Genomic DNA, 16,677 nt, shown 5'->3' with positions numbered 1-16,677 from the left:
CAGTCTTTCTGGTTTGGAGAGGCAGCAGGTGCGAGTCTCAGCTCTGATACTAAATCTAGAAGGTTCCTAGGAGAATGATGTAAACAGACTTGCCAGTATTATTTTTATAGAGACTCCCAAACCAGCATGAACTGTACACTGTAATCAATTATTAAATGTGATTCAGGCTAGGGCAGTTTATGCTAACACAATTCAGATACGTTTTTCTGTCCAGCATTCGGTTATCAGTTATGTGATATATAGAGTAACAGTTATAAGGATCAAGTTCTGCAACTCCATCCTGCAACCTACTTTTTTATTGTAAATAAACCAGAAAGGGGGGGGGGCAAGGCAAAGGGAGAAAGTGCCATGTTTCAAGCCATTTGTCTTGATATTTTAGTGGCAAGCTTAATCTAATTAATTATATCTGGCTCTGACTAGCTTAGCATAAGGTGTTAGCTTTCAGCTGCAAATGAGTAGCACTTGACAAGGTGAGAAATCCTCCTTTGATTGTGAAATCATCCAAGATGCATTTCTAATCTGTTTTGAAAATGAAAGCCCTAGTAATACGTGATATAAAAAAAACAAAACAAAACCCCAAACCCTCTTTTCTTATCCATAACAACTGAGTTCTGCTTATAGCCTGGTTACTGCACGTGGCAGAGATAGTTGTCCTCTCCTACCCAATCTTTCCTTCTTATAATAGAAGCTTTAGCTGGGCAACATGGCAGTAGCCAAAGACTACATTTCTGTTTCCCTAGCTTTGTGACCAAATTTTGGTTGATGAGTGTGAGAGGAAATGATGTGTGTACTTTCTGAGGAACTGTAGCCTTAAAGGGAAAGGACATTCCTTCTGCTTTCCCTCTTCCTCCGCTCTGTGGCCTGGAAAGCAGACCTGGTGTTAGGATCTGGAACAGCCATCTTGACCATAAAAGGGAAGCCATGTGTTGTTGAATGTGGAGGAAGGAGCCCAGGTCTCTGATAATTATGGAGCTCCTCGTCTTACATCACCAATTTGCACTTTTCCAGGAATCGGCAATATATATCTCTCTTGTTTAAGCCTCTATTGTTTTTGGATCTCTGTGATAGTACTGAGCTTGTATCCCAGGGAATGGACTGTGACATTTGGAATCCAGCACATTATAAAAATAATATTATATATTAGCATATATTATATATATAATATAATTTATATTTATGCAGAGTTACAAGGAGAAAGTCTGCAATTTTTTAGTAAATTTTATTTTCCTTCTAACTGTCACATGTTGAAATGTTGACATGTTACTTGTAGTAAATGTATTCTTGGTGGCACTCTAACCCCTGTGCCGTTTTTGAAGATCTTATTTCCTCCCTCTGTGTCTCCTTCTGTTCTTCCCTCCCTCCCTCCCTTTCTTTTTTCCTTCCTTGAATGCCTCATCATCTCCACTGGACTATAAATTCCTTGACAAGGACAAGACATAACTTCCATGTTCCATGGTTTTCTATCCCAAAGACTAAATGCAGTGTTTTACACATTTAAACAGTCCTTAGCGAGCCTTTGTTAGAGAAATACTCAAAAGACATGCACAGAGCTGTATTAATTTTTAATTTTACCATGCATTTAATTGAATTCCCAAAATGAACAATTTGAAAACAGTTGCCTAATTTAAATATAAAATTTAATTTCTAAGTTTCCAGACAGAACTTATTAATGATAACAATACATTTAAAGAGAAATTTCAGTGGAATTTTAAATGATTCAGAACCTCAAGAAACAGCCCGGAGGCCCAACAAATAGTAACATGATCTATTTAATAAGATGGAATTTGTAAATCTGTAAAGCCTTTAAATACAAAGCACATAAAGCCCAATATTTATCCCCTTATTGATCAGTAAAAATCAGCTGACTGTTAAGAGAGCCCAAAACCATAACAGACAAAATATTCATGGAATGTATTATAGGAAACGAGATTATTTATTCTGAGGCTTAGAAAATAAATTGCAAAAAATGCCTTAAATTCCTCATTTTTCCTGAGTTGATAACAGTAGATTCTGATTATTCACATTCAGCGTAAACTTCTTTACGAGTGAGAGGATCACTACAGCCAGTCGATGAATCAAGCTGTATTTTACCTCATATATAATGCATTGTGCATATAATGCATTTTGCCTTTACAATGCAGAAATAGGGACGTTAGGGTTCATAGACATCTAAAAAATTTGCGGAAGCCTATCTCGGCCAAAAAAGGCAAAAGCTTCCCCATATCTAAGAGAGTGGGCCTGGGTCCCAGGTGTTCCTTGCTCATCCACTTTATGTGAAAACTGTCCTGGGTGCCACAAGACATTTTGTTTATTATCCTTTGATTTTGAGACCTAGAAAATGCATTTACTTGAATTGTTGAAAGATATTTACAGTATCATCTCAAAGAATGAATTACTATTTTTTCACAGTGGAGATATTGAGAAATCTGTCCCTTGGGCTGAGGCGTTGTGGGATGAGAAAGGTGGAATCAGGCTTTAAAGGGCTTTAAAGGCTTAGATGCTGAATTTAAATGGTATCACCAAAAAAAGGGGGGGATGGGTAAACATGTGAGGTGATGGATGTGTTAAAAAAACTCCATGGGGGAACCCTTTCACAATGTAGACATCAAATCGTCACATTATGTGCTTTAAATATCTTGTATTTGTCAGTTATACCTCAGTAAAGCTGGAAAAAAAATGCTTAAGACTTTAGCCAAGGCTCCAACATCTACTTATCCATGTGACTGTAGGCATGTCACTTTGTCTACCAGGATTTGGGACTTCGTTTTCTCCCCTCTGAAATGGGAATGACACTAAAGGTCCTGGTTTGTTTACCTCATGGGATCAGTCAGGCTAAATAGGAGACAATCTAGGACAGAATACACCGTGAACAAAAAATGAATTGCAATAAAAACTAACTTCCTAATTCTCCTGCTCTTTAAGTGTGAAAGCAACTTTTGATCTGTCATCTATTTATAGACAAGATTACTTCAGTGATGGAATTTTTGCCTGACTTTCTGGAAGAATACAGAACAGGTAGCAGTGAGGTCTTTGGAAGCCTGTGTAAGCAAACTCTGGAGCAGCCGGTGAAAGACAAAACTCTGTTTTCTCACATTTGACTGCAATTTTGCTCCAGATGCAAAACGCAAATGAGGTCGGGAGGCAAACACTATGGAGAAAGAACTTTTTTTGGTGTAACCAGAGGATGAACCCTAGACCGCAGTTTCAAAGGATCCAAATATTTTATTGTAAAGTAGAATAAGAAAATACCAGATCTGTCTGCAAGAGCAAAATGGCTTTTGTTTAAAAATGCAGTGGAGAAGAGGGAAAACAAGACCCCTTTTAGGAGACTGAATCCATCACTTGAGGAAGGGCCCTGCTCCAGACAACTGAGGTCTTCCTCTTGGAAATTATAGACTTTGGTTCCTTATAATTAGGCCCTGTGTTGCTCAACTTTCAAATAATTTAGAGGAAACTATTATGTGAGATTATAATTTTCCTCCAAAACAACCTTTTCAATGTGTAGCAAAATGTTGTAAGGAAGGAAAATGAGAAGTTCTTTAGATTTTAGCCAAAACAATAATTTAAACCCCAAGTCATTATAAAAATGGACACCATTGATACCTGTTAAAGGGTCATGAGTTCAGTAAGAGATGTTAGAACTAATCACACTTCAGAATAACCCACAAAAAAAATAAATGTCAGTGGGGGGAGGGCAGACAGGGTGATGAAACAGGTTGATGAAATGTACAAGCTTTGTCTACTTATCTAGAGAATGGTGTCAGGGATGTATGTTACTTTCTGGTTTTGGTTTTTCTAAAAAAAAAAAAGAAAAGAAAAACATCCATGGAACTCTGATAAGACAGGAGAGTTCCTAATTCTTAGGATCTCAAAATGATTCTTCAATCTTAATCAGCTATGAGCAATTGCATTTATTATTATTATTATTATTATTATTTATTATTATTATCACCCACATGGGCAAATAATTACAAAGTGGCATTATTTGTAAAACTGTTTCTGCAATTTAGTCTAATGGAATTTAACTCGAAGCAGCTATGTCACCTTTTTGGGTATTTTTGAGGTGTGAAAATCCTGATTATCACTTCAGGCTTTACAGAACGGTCATCTACCGTGAATCTTTTCTGGCATCTGATTCATAGAACATAGTCAGGGCTGGATCAATAGTTATTCTGGGTCAGAATTTTGAAAAAATTTTGTAAGAGTAGCACTTGAAGAAACAGTAAGGGTCCTTTTCCTTCATCCCTATGTTGGCCCTAAAAACTATCTCTTTTTTTCCTTTACCTGAAGGCTGAAGCCTTGATAATACTATTGATATTCAGTGTCTATCAACTAGAAGTACCTGAGCTTTTATTAGCAGTCCTTTAATGTTACCTAAAACTCTACCCAAAATGGGTACCCAAAGTGCAGGAAAATAACGAGTTTTCTAAGATTTAGTATAATTTAATTTGCCTAATAGCTGAAGTGGGCCAGAGCTGAATTCACATCATCACAGGGGGAAGAAGGAAAACATCTGAGAAATTAATCAATCCCAGAGCCACTTAAAGGCATATTGTATGTTGGGCACAATTTTGGTCCTAAAGGCAAGCACCTGAAATAACACAGGTACCTTTTTCTGTAGCATAGCAGCAACTTCACTGAAAGCAGAAAAAGACTCTTTTGATCCATCTCCTCTAAGAACTTTGAAAACAGTCTTATGTTTTTGGAGAATAAGTACCAACTTAGTTTGAATTATGGATCACATGGAATGGGGTATGTTTTAATGAGCTTAAACCGAAGCAACATATGTTAACAGAGTGATTTATTTCTATGAGGATCATGAGAAAATAACTGTGAGGTTTTAAGGGAATCTAGGAGAAAAAAAAAAAAGACCCAACACGCCAGTACAAAGTATGCTCGATACCCATAAAAAGCAGAGACACTGATCTGCTTCAGGCACTATTCTGAGCCTTATTCTATTCATTTCCTTAGAATAATTTCCAGTATTTGTTAAGGCGTAGAGAATTGGGGGCTCCACAGGGGCAATGTGTCTTTTGCAATTATGTAGTGCTTCTTTTTTAAGCATGGGTCTTTCTGGTTCAGTTATCTCTGTAGGGTCTTTGAGGAACTGGTGGTGTTCACAGCCACAGAGCAGGACGCTGACTTAGCTTCAGTAAATGTCAAGGTCCTGGGTTCATAAGGAATGAGGAGAGAGCGGCTGTCGTATATTCATCTATACTCCAGCAATGCTGCAGCGACATATTTATAACCCCTTTTACTTACTTCACACTTCTCTTCTTATGCCTTGGATACAAAGTGCAGGCGCCTAAGAAGTGACAGTTTTCATGGTTTTTAGCATGCTTGTTAACACCTGAGACTCCGAGTAACTTTGCTCCTCTATTCTACATGCCAATTCCTTTCCAACTGGACAACAGGAAGCAGTTCTGAGGGTGTAAGTTAGCTTTTCATTGTTTCAGCTTCCAAGTAGAATTAACAATCCAAGAAGCCTAGTATTAAAAAGATCTTGGGTTCTTTAACTTACATATAGCTGCTTTGGCTTTCTTTGAGGATGCTTGGGTATTTTGGGAAAAAAAAAAAGGCAGCATAAATTTAGATCTTAAGCAGTGCTGGGACAACTTTTGTGTGTTTTTATTGAATACTTGGGATATTTTCATGCACAGAAATACAAAAAAAAAAATGAGCAGCTAGTTAATGGTTTTCATAGCTACCAGAAGGAGCTAGTTATCCTTCAACAACAATTATTTTCTGGAGTGCTGTGATACTTGCAGAATTGATCTCTGTGATAGAGTCCTGATGTGCTATCTAATGATCAGATGTATAGTTGATCTTTAAGAGCTCAAGTAGGTGAACCTCACTGAACTTTCCTACCTCTCTTCACCACCATTCCATTTGTACTATTGTCAGAGGGCTCTTCCTAAAACCTACCCTGATTACCTCACTCCCTTCTTTCAAAACTTACGGGGGCTCTTCATCATTGGAGAAGCCAACTTCTTTTTTATTTTTTTAAGATTCTATTTATTTATCTTGAGAAGGAGAGCACGAGTGCAAGCAGGGGGAGAGGCAGAGGCACAGAGAGAGAGAAAATCCCAAGCAAATTCCACACTGATGTGGGGCTGGATCCCACGACCCTGAGATTATGACCTGAGCCGAAATCAAGAGTTGGACACTTAACCGACTGAGCCAGCCAGGTACCCCTGGAGAGGCCAACTTCTGATGGTCTAGAATGACCTCAAGGCCATCCCCTGATCTGACCCTATTTTCCTTTTTCGGTCTCATTTTTTTCACCACATCCCTCCCTTCAGCCATGTCTCTCTGCTCTTGCTGAATCCACCATGATATCCATGCTGTTTTTCCAATCTGGATATAGAATTTCCTTAACCTGTTATTTCCCCAAATTCCACCCATTCTTCAAGGCTTCTCAACCCCTGAATTAATTACTCTTTCTTTATGTGTTTTTAAAAATGCTTTTAGTCTGTTTGAACCCCGTAACCTACAATTTATTTTCCCCAGTCAAAAATAGCATCTGAAATCATGCATGTATTTCTCATGGCCTGAAACATGGAGAGAGACTCACAAGCCAGCTTGTTCATATGTCCAGTGTACTGACTGTATTCCCAGAACATTTTCTTTGACTGATACTGGAATACTTTTCCTTCATGTCCGTCTGTTTCTCTCAATATAATATCTGGGAGATTAAGGCTAATTTCTCTAATGTTTCTCATTGTATCCAGTTCAGCACCTCGTACATCTTATGTGCTCAATGTGTTTTTTTAAAAATGAATCATATATAAGATGGTGTTGCCAGTTTATATTTTAATGGAGAGCTTTTTTCTTAAAAAAGCAATTACAGTAAATCTCTGACTGGTTCCATAAAAAGATTTAGAATTCTATTTTCAAGCATTTCTCCTATTAATATTTACAATGAACTTCAGCCTTCTGTGGGTCAACAGTTACAAACTATTAGAGCCTGCTATAATCCAATAGTTACAAAAGGGTGGGAAATACCCCACAAAATGCACCACGCTGCAGAGATTCTAGTTTGGAATTATTACCACTGATGCTGGATATTCTAGCTAATCATATTCTGTATTCAGAGGAGAAGTTGCCTATGACACAGCTTCTAAAAGTTGGTTTCTGGCACCTATCACGTAGAACTCTATTCCAAAGGATCAAACAAAATACAGCATCCTATATAGCTCTAGCAGCACTACCCTGAGGAAGTTGCTTAATCTCTCCAAGTCTCAATTTCTTCACCAAGGGAAACTGTGTATTACAATTCTGTGGGAATCCCAAGAGGTAATTAATCAAAATTCTAACTTTGTGCTTGGCTATAGCATTGATCACTAAATATTAGGTCTTGTGGATTTTATTATGAGTTTTGCTATTGTTCATATAGTATGTGTAGCCATTGCTATTAATTTCTGGCTCGTCATTTCTGTCAGTTTCATTTTATCAAATAAGTTATCGTAATAATCCTTCCATTGGTTTTTCTGTCTCTTGTTCTCCCCCCAATCTCTCCTTCTCTCTCTCGATCGCATGGTGCAATTGTTGCAAGTCAATCTTTTGAAAAGGAACAGTGACTTCACATTATCTATTAATAAATTCCAAGTCAAGCCCAGCACAATATGTTCCCAACCTAATTTTCAGGACATTATACTCTATTTCCCTTCTTATATTCTGTTCTTTAGTAAAACTGGACTTTTTGCATCTCCTCTTTATGTGCATTTTATGTTTTAGCCTTCATTTGACTTTCATGAGCACATTTTAACTGGGGGCTGGCCATGTGTCAGACATTGTTTTGGGTCTTGGGGTGCCAAGATAATAAAAACAAGTCCCTGCTTTCCAAGTGTGCATGACTGGTATGGCATGGCAGATATGATTTTGAGTCACATTTTTTTGTGATAGGTTTCTTCCATTGGGATTACTCCTAATTACTCTTAAAATCACACCCATTTCTTAGAGGCTCATCTCAAAGTAGCCCCCTATATAAACAACATAAATTGCTCATACTCTCATTTAAATGTATTTCTTCATCTGAGCCACTTCATCTTGTCTTACTTTGTTATTTGTGTTTATGTTTTTTTTTTTTTTTTTGAGGATAGGGACCATACTTATTTACTTTTGTATTCTTCATTGTGACTTAAAAATAGTAGGCTTTCAGGAAATCCTTGCTGAATTTTCAAGGCAGCATATTAGTAGAATTTAACTTTAAATAGAAAAATACCCAAAATTTTCATCCTCATTTTTAATTTTTATTCTTTTTATAATTTTTTAAAGATTTTATTTATTTATTTGCCAGAGAGGGAGAGAGAGAGAGCAAGTGAGCACAAGCAGGGAAATTGGCAGGCAGAGGGAGAAGCAGACTCCCTGCTGAGCAGGGAGCCTGATGTGGGACTCAATCCCAGGACCCTGCGATCATGACCTGAGCCGAAGGCAGACACTTAACTGACTGAGCCATCCAGGCATCCCTTCATCCTTATTTTTTAAAAAATATTTTATTTATTTATTTGACAGAGAGAAAGAGAGACCACAAGCAGGGGGAGCAGCAGAGGGAGAGGGAGAAGCAGACTCCTGCTGAGCAGGGAGCCTGATGCGGGGCTCCAACCCAGGACCCTGGGATCATGACCTGAGACAAAGGTAGACAATTAAGAGCCACCCAGGCACCCCTCATGGTCATTTTTTTTTAAAGAACTATCCTCAAAGATACTTAATCTAACAAAGGTTACTTGATAGGAACTACTTAAGCTGAATTGATAGTTTTGGAAACTACATTTAAGGAGATATGCATACACTAACACACCAGACTTAGCTTGAGTGAATAAGGAGATTGGGTGCTTATTTTCTTATGTTCTTTTCTGTACTGTTGGTCCTACAAGTATATATGGTTGATATATTAGAAAATTATGGAAACAGATGCAAGAAAAATAGAAAGACATAAATATACAGATAAAGATAAATATAGTATGGGAGCCTGGACATTGACCAGGGATTTCAGAAATAGAAGTATTAGAAATGTGTTTGAGAGGAGGGTCTGTTTTTAGCACATTTGGACACCCATCTTTAAATATGAGACACATTTCTGGAAAGAACACAGGGTCCTGTGAGTGAAGTATTGGGTTGCCTTGTTTTATATTTGCTTGAGGCTACCACAGAGAATCAACAAATGTGTGAAGGGAAAGCAAAACCAAATGAGTTTGGTTTTAGAGACATTCAGTAGGCTTCTAACAGGTTTAGATCCCCGAACAGATGCTTTCACAAAGGCAGCAGCATCTGGAAGTACGCACACACGTTCCTCTCTTCATACTCCTTGGCATTGTCTCCATGGTTACTAAATGAGTCACTCCCTCCAATCAACACTGATGTGATAGAAATAGCTTCATCAAAACAGATTCTCTTCTCCTCTGGAAAGTGGACAGATTGTTAAAGAATGTCCACAGTTTGCATGAATGATCCTACTACTTCTGTGGTCACAACTGCAGCTAATTTAAATAGGTACTAGAGTCAACATATTGTATTAGTGACTTACTCTCAACGTAATAGTATGCACATACAAGAAGTTAGGAAGATTTTAGTAAATTCAGTAGTTGGCTCTTTATCATACTCTAGTGTAGGACACTATTGATAAGTCCATCTTATTTCAATACTTTTGATTTTCTTTTGAAATTAGCAAAAACTTAATAATTTTGTTACCAGATTACCAAATTAAGCTTTTTTTTTTTTTTTAATCAGATCATACCTATATGAAAAAAAGAAATGCCTGAGGGGGGTCTCTTCAATAAGCTTCTTTTAAGGGGAGACTGGGTGGCTCCGTTGTTAAGCGTCTGCCTTCGGCTCGGGTCATGATCCCGGGGTCCTGGGATCGAGCCCCGCATGGGGCTCCCTGCTCCGCGGGAAGCCTGCTTCTCCCTCTCCCACTCCCCCTGCTTGTGTTCCTTCTCTCGCTGTGTCTCTCTCTGTCAAATAAATAAATAAATAATCTAAAAAAAATAAGCTTCTTTTAAAATGTGTTTATTGGGACACAAGCCTTATTTATCAAGGTTCTTAAACCATTATGCATTAATAAAAATTTGATTTCCAAATGATGTCCTGTGATTAGGCTTATTTTATTTTGATAAAGCCAGGTTTTCTACACATTTTAAGATAAAGCAAGAAGAAGAGCTTGTTCAGGAGAAATAATTAAACCCAAATAAAACCACCTCAGTCACTGTTTTGAATTACTAGTTAATGTTTGTCCCTGACTCTGCTCCAGGCAGGTTTCATGCTTTCTTTGATGAGTAACTCTTGTGGGAACATGATGGGCTTTTAAGGTTAAACCCATCCTGGTGGTATAATCCTTGACTAGGGGTCTGATATTAAAAAAAAAAAAAAAAAAATGCTTAAAGTAAACATGGTCAATTTCTTCTAAATAATTTGAGTTTTAATAAACCTATGAGGAATAACTTTTGAGAACATTATTAAAATGTTAAAAAAAAAAAGATTTTTATTCCAGAAACAGAGAGAGTGCTTGCTTTCTGAGCCTGTGTGTCTATCCAACCAGCCCAAGAATAGGATTCGGTTATGATCCTCTCCATCTTGTGGAGATTGGAGAGCTAACAGAATGCCAGTGACTGTTTCCCCCCAAGAAGGCTCCTTGGTGGTGTGGTGGGAAGAATGTGGCCATGAATCCATGCTTTCAAGGCTCTGGTTCTACCATCTGTCACCTACCATTTGTCAGGCAAATGTTTTCACCTGGCTGTAGGGTTGATAAGGACCCTTGAATTGCAAAAAAACCCAAACAAACAAACAAACAAACAAACAAAAACCCAACCCCCCAAACAAAAAACAACCCTGTATTTGTGGTTGGGGATCACTTGAAAATATTTTGCTAAGGTTCTGTCTCTGCCATTCTATCTAACTTTGATTATCGTGATGGATCTTGTGTTCTAGGTAAATACTGGTGAAAATTTCTTTCACTGCCGCCACCTTACAAGCATTCCTGTCTTCTCTGTTGAGGTTGATAAGACTATATTTAGTGAACTAGCAAAACCACAGGGCCTTATTTCTAAATCTGGTTAATCAGACGCCTCCTGCATTCACTTAGCCATCACAAAATGATGCACAATAGCACTAATTATTTTATTTCCTAATTCTAAAGTTAATTATGGTGATTTTCAAATCAGGAAGAAAATAAGTTAAGATGCAATGTTGTTTCCCCGTCTCCTGGGAGATCTCACAGGTTTGTCATTAAATCACACTAGTAGTATTGGGTTTCAGTGCTTTGAAGACAGGCAGACAACGGAAATCCCAGCTGTGCGTCCCATTTGCTCCATGAGGGGGCAGAGATGATGACCCGTTCCTACCAGTAACTCCAGCGCCCAAAATGTGCTGGTCACACTTTAGGAGCCAAATACATGAGGGAGTAATGAAAGGACGAAAGAAGTCAGCCCCCTCCAAACTTTCCTTCCTCAACTGTAGAATAGAATGATACGTAGTTACCACTGGTTGTAAGAGAATTAAATAATACACATAAAGTTAAATAATATACCTAAGAATTCTATGACTGGTAGTTGTTTATCTTCATATAGGAAGGCTGTATGTCCAATTCATAGAGACTGCTTCTTTATATTTCACTCTCCTTTATTTTCTTATGTGGTAAAGTGTAAGTTCTACTGGTATTAAACAAGTAAAACTCTTGTTCAGGGTAAAGCTGCTAGAAAGTTTTAAGTCTATATACTTGAAAAACAAAGGGAATCTAGATTTTTCATTGACTTTCTACCCATCCCTCTCTGCGTCAGCTGAACAAGCCTTCATTCCTTTTTTTTTTAAAGATGTATCCATTCATTTCAGAGGGAGAGAGAGAGAGAGAACAGAGAGGGGCAAAGGGAGAGGAAGAGAGAACAGAGGGGGCAGAGGGAGAGGAAGAGAGAGAATCTCCAGCAGACTCCCTGTTGAGCAGGGAGCCTGGAGCCCGACACGGAGCTTGATCTCACAACCTTGAGATCATGACCTGGGCCGAAATTAAGAGCTTAACCGACTGAGCCACCCATGCACCCCAACAAATCTTCAGTTTTTTAGAGGACTCCTCTCTAAGGGTCTATAGACAGGCTTTTTTTCTGTATTTCCATTTTCTGAATAAGTAAAGAGCAGAACAAATGGAAACTGCCTTCTCTGTCTGCCTCATCTTTATGTTAAACTGATTTGGGAATAACACCCCTCCCACCCAGCCACTTGACACAGCAGTTCTGAAGGTTCTGAATCATGACTACTCAGGGTCAGTTAATTCTAGAAAATCATCCAATCTAACTTTTTACCCACATCCCTAGTTTCCAGCCTGTGAACTACAAGGAATAATGCAGATCTTCAGTTTTCTGGGAAGGCACTTTATTGTTTTTTCTCTTTCTCTTTTCAGTCTAATGACTCACATTCAGATGGTTCTGCCCAATTTTAGAATTATCACGATCTATTTTGCAGGAAAAAAAAAACCATAACATTTTATATACAGTATAATTTACGTAATTTTTTTTTCAAGGAAGAGAAAAATATAGCACTCAATGCAGAAGAATTTCTGCTCCTTTAACATTAAGAGGTATAAACGTTTAGTATTTTATCATTGGGGGTCTGTAGTAATTTACTTATTTATCGTGTAATTCCCTTTGCAGCTAATGAATTTACATTTTCAAAGAATACTTAATGATATGGAAAAATATTCTCAAAACAATGACATAAAAAATGTACAAGATGCAAATCAACACAGTGTAATTCCAATTTTGTTTTTTAAAAAGTCACTATGAATTTTTATCTTGAAAAACAGGAAAGAAATATCCCCAGGTGTTTATTTTATCATCTCGAGGGTGGGTTAAATTTTTGTAAAACCATCCTTTTCTCTTTTGTGAAACCTGCCTTCTCCCATTCACAGGGACCCTGTCTGGACCACTGAGAGGCTCGACTAAGTCATGTTTCAGCACTTAGGCATCTTCAAAAATAAAGGCAACATATGCATCCAATGAGTTATAATAGAACACTGATGACACAGCATTTCTGATAAGAAGTCCTTGAGCAAGTTTCTTTTTGGTTCCTAAGAGAAATGACGCTCGGAGATTCTTCATGGGAACTGCCACAGGCCTTGGGGAGGAGGCCCAGGCTGCAAGGCACTTTGCACTGGGCTGTCTCAGAGCTAGAATATGGGGATAGCTCAGCTTGGGACCCTGCCCCAGAACTCATGACTGGAGGAGATCCAGTCCAAAGGGGGAGCTGGGCACCCAGGCCCTTGGCCTCCCTGCTGGAATAGGTAAACAAGTGTCAGCCACCGTGAAACCTGGGAAGGGCTTTATCCTGACCTAGCTGCCGGTCAGTGTTCTACCCAAATTCCACTGTGAATGATAAAATGGTATATTGATAGGATTTTTAAAAATTGATGTTATCTGCTTTTGAGTATCTTTCCTATGGAAACCACTAAATAGTTTTTTTTTTTTTTTTTTCCCTAATCCAGAAGAAAAGACTCATGCCACTCACTATTTTACATCTTTTTCTCATAGTCAAGTATCCATACTCTTTTAATGGCTTAAAAAAACCCCAAAACAGTCCCAGTGATTAATTTAAATCCTCCCTTCATCTGTTATCCATACAGCTTGCTTCAGTACACAGTCTCATCAGGACAGATTCGAGTACAGAAGCTCCAGGGCTGCCCACCTAATATGGGAGGAGCTGAACTTAGAATAGAAAAGTTCTCCAAATGGCAAAGAGCTCAGATGCTTAATGCAAATGAGGAATTCCAATTGGCTTTGAATGTAGCATCATGCAAAATAACCACCTCACAAATCACTTTCTCTTGTATAGACTTATCAAAATATTTATAAAATGGCTTTGCACCATCATACCTAACTAAGCCCGTTGGTATTTATTTTTTTCAGTAGATTCTCTTGTTCTTACACAGCCTGATGCAGTGACCACACACTGACTTTTAGAAAGTGGGCTCTCCCTCTCATTCTGCCTCTTGTCTCTGTCTGTTTCTAGATATTCAATCAAATTGGCATGCAAATGGAGGACTAAAAGTATCATTCAGATTATTATTATCGATTGAGAATAATACATTCTACTATCTGATATCTGTGCCCTGATATCTGATCCCCTTTCTTGAAAAGTATGCACATTCAAAACCTGATTTAGAATTGAGGAAGTCAAAACTTTCCTTTTAAAAGTAACGCAGCAGTGGAATTTGGAAAGCATGGTGGAGACTGGTGAATCTTACCAACTTTTTTACGTGGGAATACGTAACTCCAAGGCATTCTGTAGCTCTCCAGGATCACAACAATCAAGGGACACATCAAGCTTTAGAAAAACTCATCCTCTTGAAAGACAATCTCAGTATTTGTGGGTGGATAGGAAGGGCCTCAAAGTGTGACAGAAAGGATGTCAGAAAAAAGTCATCTATTATAAGGCTGATCATTGTAACTAGGAAAAAGTAAGTTGTGGGTTTAAAGTTCATGTAGATATTTTCCAGGGAGTAGTTCTGCTTTAGCAGTTCAGGATTTCTCAGGGAGACCAAAGTGCCTGAGTGATAGTGAGGGGTGATTAGTCCTCTGTACTCTGGCCTCACTCAGAAATAGCCTGGACCATTCGGGCCAGTCCTGCCAGTGAGACATTAGACCGTGGACCTTCTTGACCCCTGCAGAGTGGGTCAGTTTCATGGATGTGGGAGGGGGTGAGTGCAGTGTCAGGGGACCGATGGTTGTGCTTGGAGCATGGGATATGATACATTCTTTGGAGCTGCTTCCTGCTCGAGCATGACCCAGTGTCCAGTAGTGGTCATTGTGGCATGAATTGTGCCCCAGAAAGATATTCTGAAGTCCTAATCCTCCATACCTGTGAAAATGACCTTATCTAGAAAATAAGGTTTTTGCAGATGTCATCAAGTTAAGATTAGGTCATACTGGATTCGGGTGGACCCTCCATCCAATGGCTGGTGTCCTTATAAAGAGAGAAAGACACATACGAAGAAGAAAGAATACCACTTGACAATGACAGCAGGGGTGGGAATGATCTGGCATAAGCCAAGGAATGCAAGGATTTCTGGCATCCACCAGAAGCTAGGAAAAGGCAAGGAGGGGGTTCTTCCCTAGGGTCTTTAGCCAGGGCATGGCCCTGCCGACATCTTGATTTCAGACTTCTAGCCTCTGGAATGGTGAGACAATGTTTTTCTTTTGTTATAACCCCCCCCAACTTGTTGCACTTTGTTATGGCAGCCCTAGAGAACAAATACAGTGACTAAAATATATACTCTCAGCTTCTCCACTTTTGCAGTCCAAAGATGGAAGCAATTTGTCCTGAAAGGGTAAGAGAACAAAGTAAATTTGTTTTTTGGGGGGATAGATTTGGGTAGATTCCTCCACGATGAGTTAGATAAGTAACATACAGTAAAGTAGGTAATATTTGGCCAGGATGATTTCAGAAGAAGAGCCAAGGAGCTTGGGGAGTCATTGGCGGAAGCCATCCAACTAGCCCGGAGCAACAAGCAGCAACATCCAGCAGTGGGACCTTGCTGTCCTATTTACCACAGGAGTGGAGTGGGGTGGACAGCCAGGGAAAATTCCACGCAGGAGGCGTGGAGTGGCCTGGGGTGGGTACATGGTGATAAGTGCATTCCCTGTGCCCCTGTGAAGTGTTAACAAGCAAGAGGCATCTCCTATAACAAGTAGGGACTCTCTGGGATGTCTGTAACTGAGAAGCAGCCCAAGGAAGGAGTTTTAGGACAAAGGTGGGGCTTAGTTTCCTCACAGTGTTCCTAAGACCCCCAAACATTCCATTGTGAAATAAGGCAGAGTAAAGAATTCCAAAATAATCACTCTGCAAGAGTGTTGTCTTGATAACCCTTTCACCTTCCTTGCTTCACTTCCTCTGATTTCCCCACGGGCTTCTCCTAAGTCAATCAGTTTAAAGCAAGGGTATTCATGTAGAATCTCAGGACAGAAATTCTATTGCGAACTCAACAGGCATGAGTGTGAGGAGAGATCTGGGTATACTCATGTTCTTTGGTGTCCATCATTTTATTTCATTTACTTCACTAAGAAATCTTTTTGTTGAAATGCATGCATAGACCCTCTTGGCCTCATCAGCCCCAAGCCTAGGCAGCCACGATTCCCCATGAGCACAGCGTACCTTCTGAAGAAATGCACCCAGATCAGAATGGTATATGAGTCTGTCCTATTCTGGCTCTAGAAGAGAAACATTACAATAAATAGGTGGGTGGGATCAGCCTCATAATCGCAAAGCAACCAAAATAGCAGTGATATCAAACTTAGGAAAACTTAACTTTATCATTATATATACTTTTTTCTTCACAAGATTTGATACCTACTTCTCAGGAAAAAAAAAAAAAACTGTGAAAAGGAAATTGTGCAAATAGTTGCCATTATTTTTAGTTTGTTACATATCACAATTAGTCACCAAAATTAAATGGAAAAGGGTAAAACAGGACAGTTTTACCCAGGATTGGTCTTGGAGGAGGGGAGAAGAGGGCAGTGTGATTTTGGCAGCCCTGATTTGTTTTGCTGATTAACTTCTACTTCCCTTTTTTTTAATTTAAAACAAACTTTCCCTAGCAAAGCTTCATTCCCACTGAGCAGCATGTTAATAGAATAGAAACGTGCTGTATTGCAAAGACCATAGTGTTAATGTATGTTATCCTGCTACCCCCATCTT

The 16,677-nt window shown here is 38.9% G+C and overlaps 1 protein-coding gene across 11 annotated transcripts in view; it reads right to left on the bottom strand.

Moving 5' to 3' along the window:
* Window positions 1-16,677, bottom strand: part of SORBS2 (sorbin and SH3 domain containing 2) — a 347,266-nt gene that overhangs the window by 123,560 nt on the left and 207,029 nt on the right. For 2 of the 11 annotated variants that reach the window (XM_032413606.1, XM_032413613.1), the window contains exon 1: window positions 16,135-16,152. The exons of the other annotated variants lie outside the window; for them this stretch is intronic. The gene's annotated coding sequence lies outside the window, so the exon portion shown is untranslated. Of the gene's footprint in view, window positions 1-16,134; window positions 16,153-16,677 lie in introns of those variants that run through there. 11 annotated transcript variants of the gene reach the window in all.

Source organism: Phoca vitulina, unplaced genomic scaffold (genome assembly GCF_004348235.1).
Source record: "Phoca vitulina isolate PV1807 unplaced genomic scaffold, GSC_HSeal_1.0 scaffold15, whole genome shotgun sequence".
NCBI lineage: Eukaryota > Metazoa > Chordata > Mammalia > Carnivora > Phocidae > Phoca > Phoca vitulina.
This window is presented reverse-complemented; position numbering and strand designations above follow the sequence as displayed.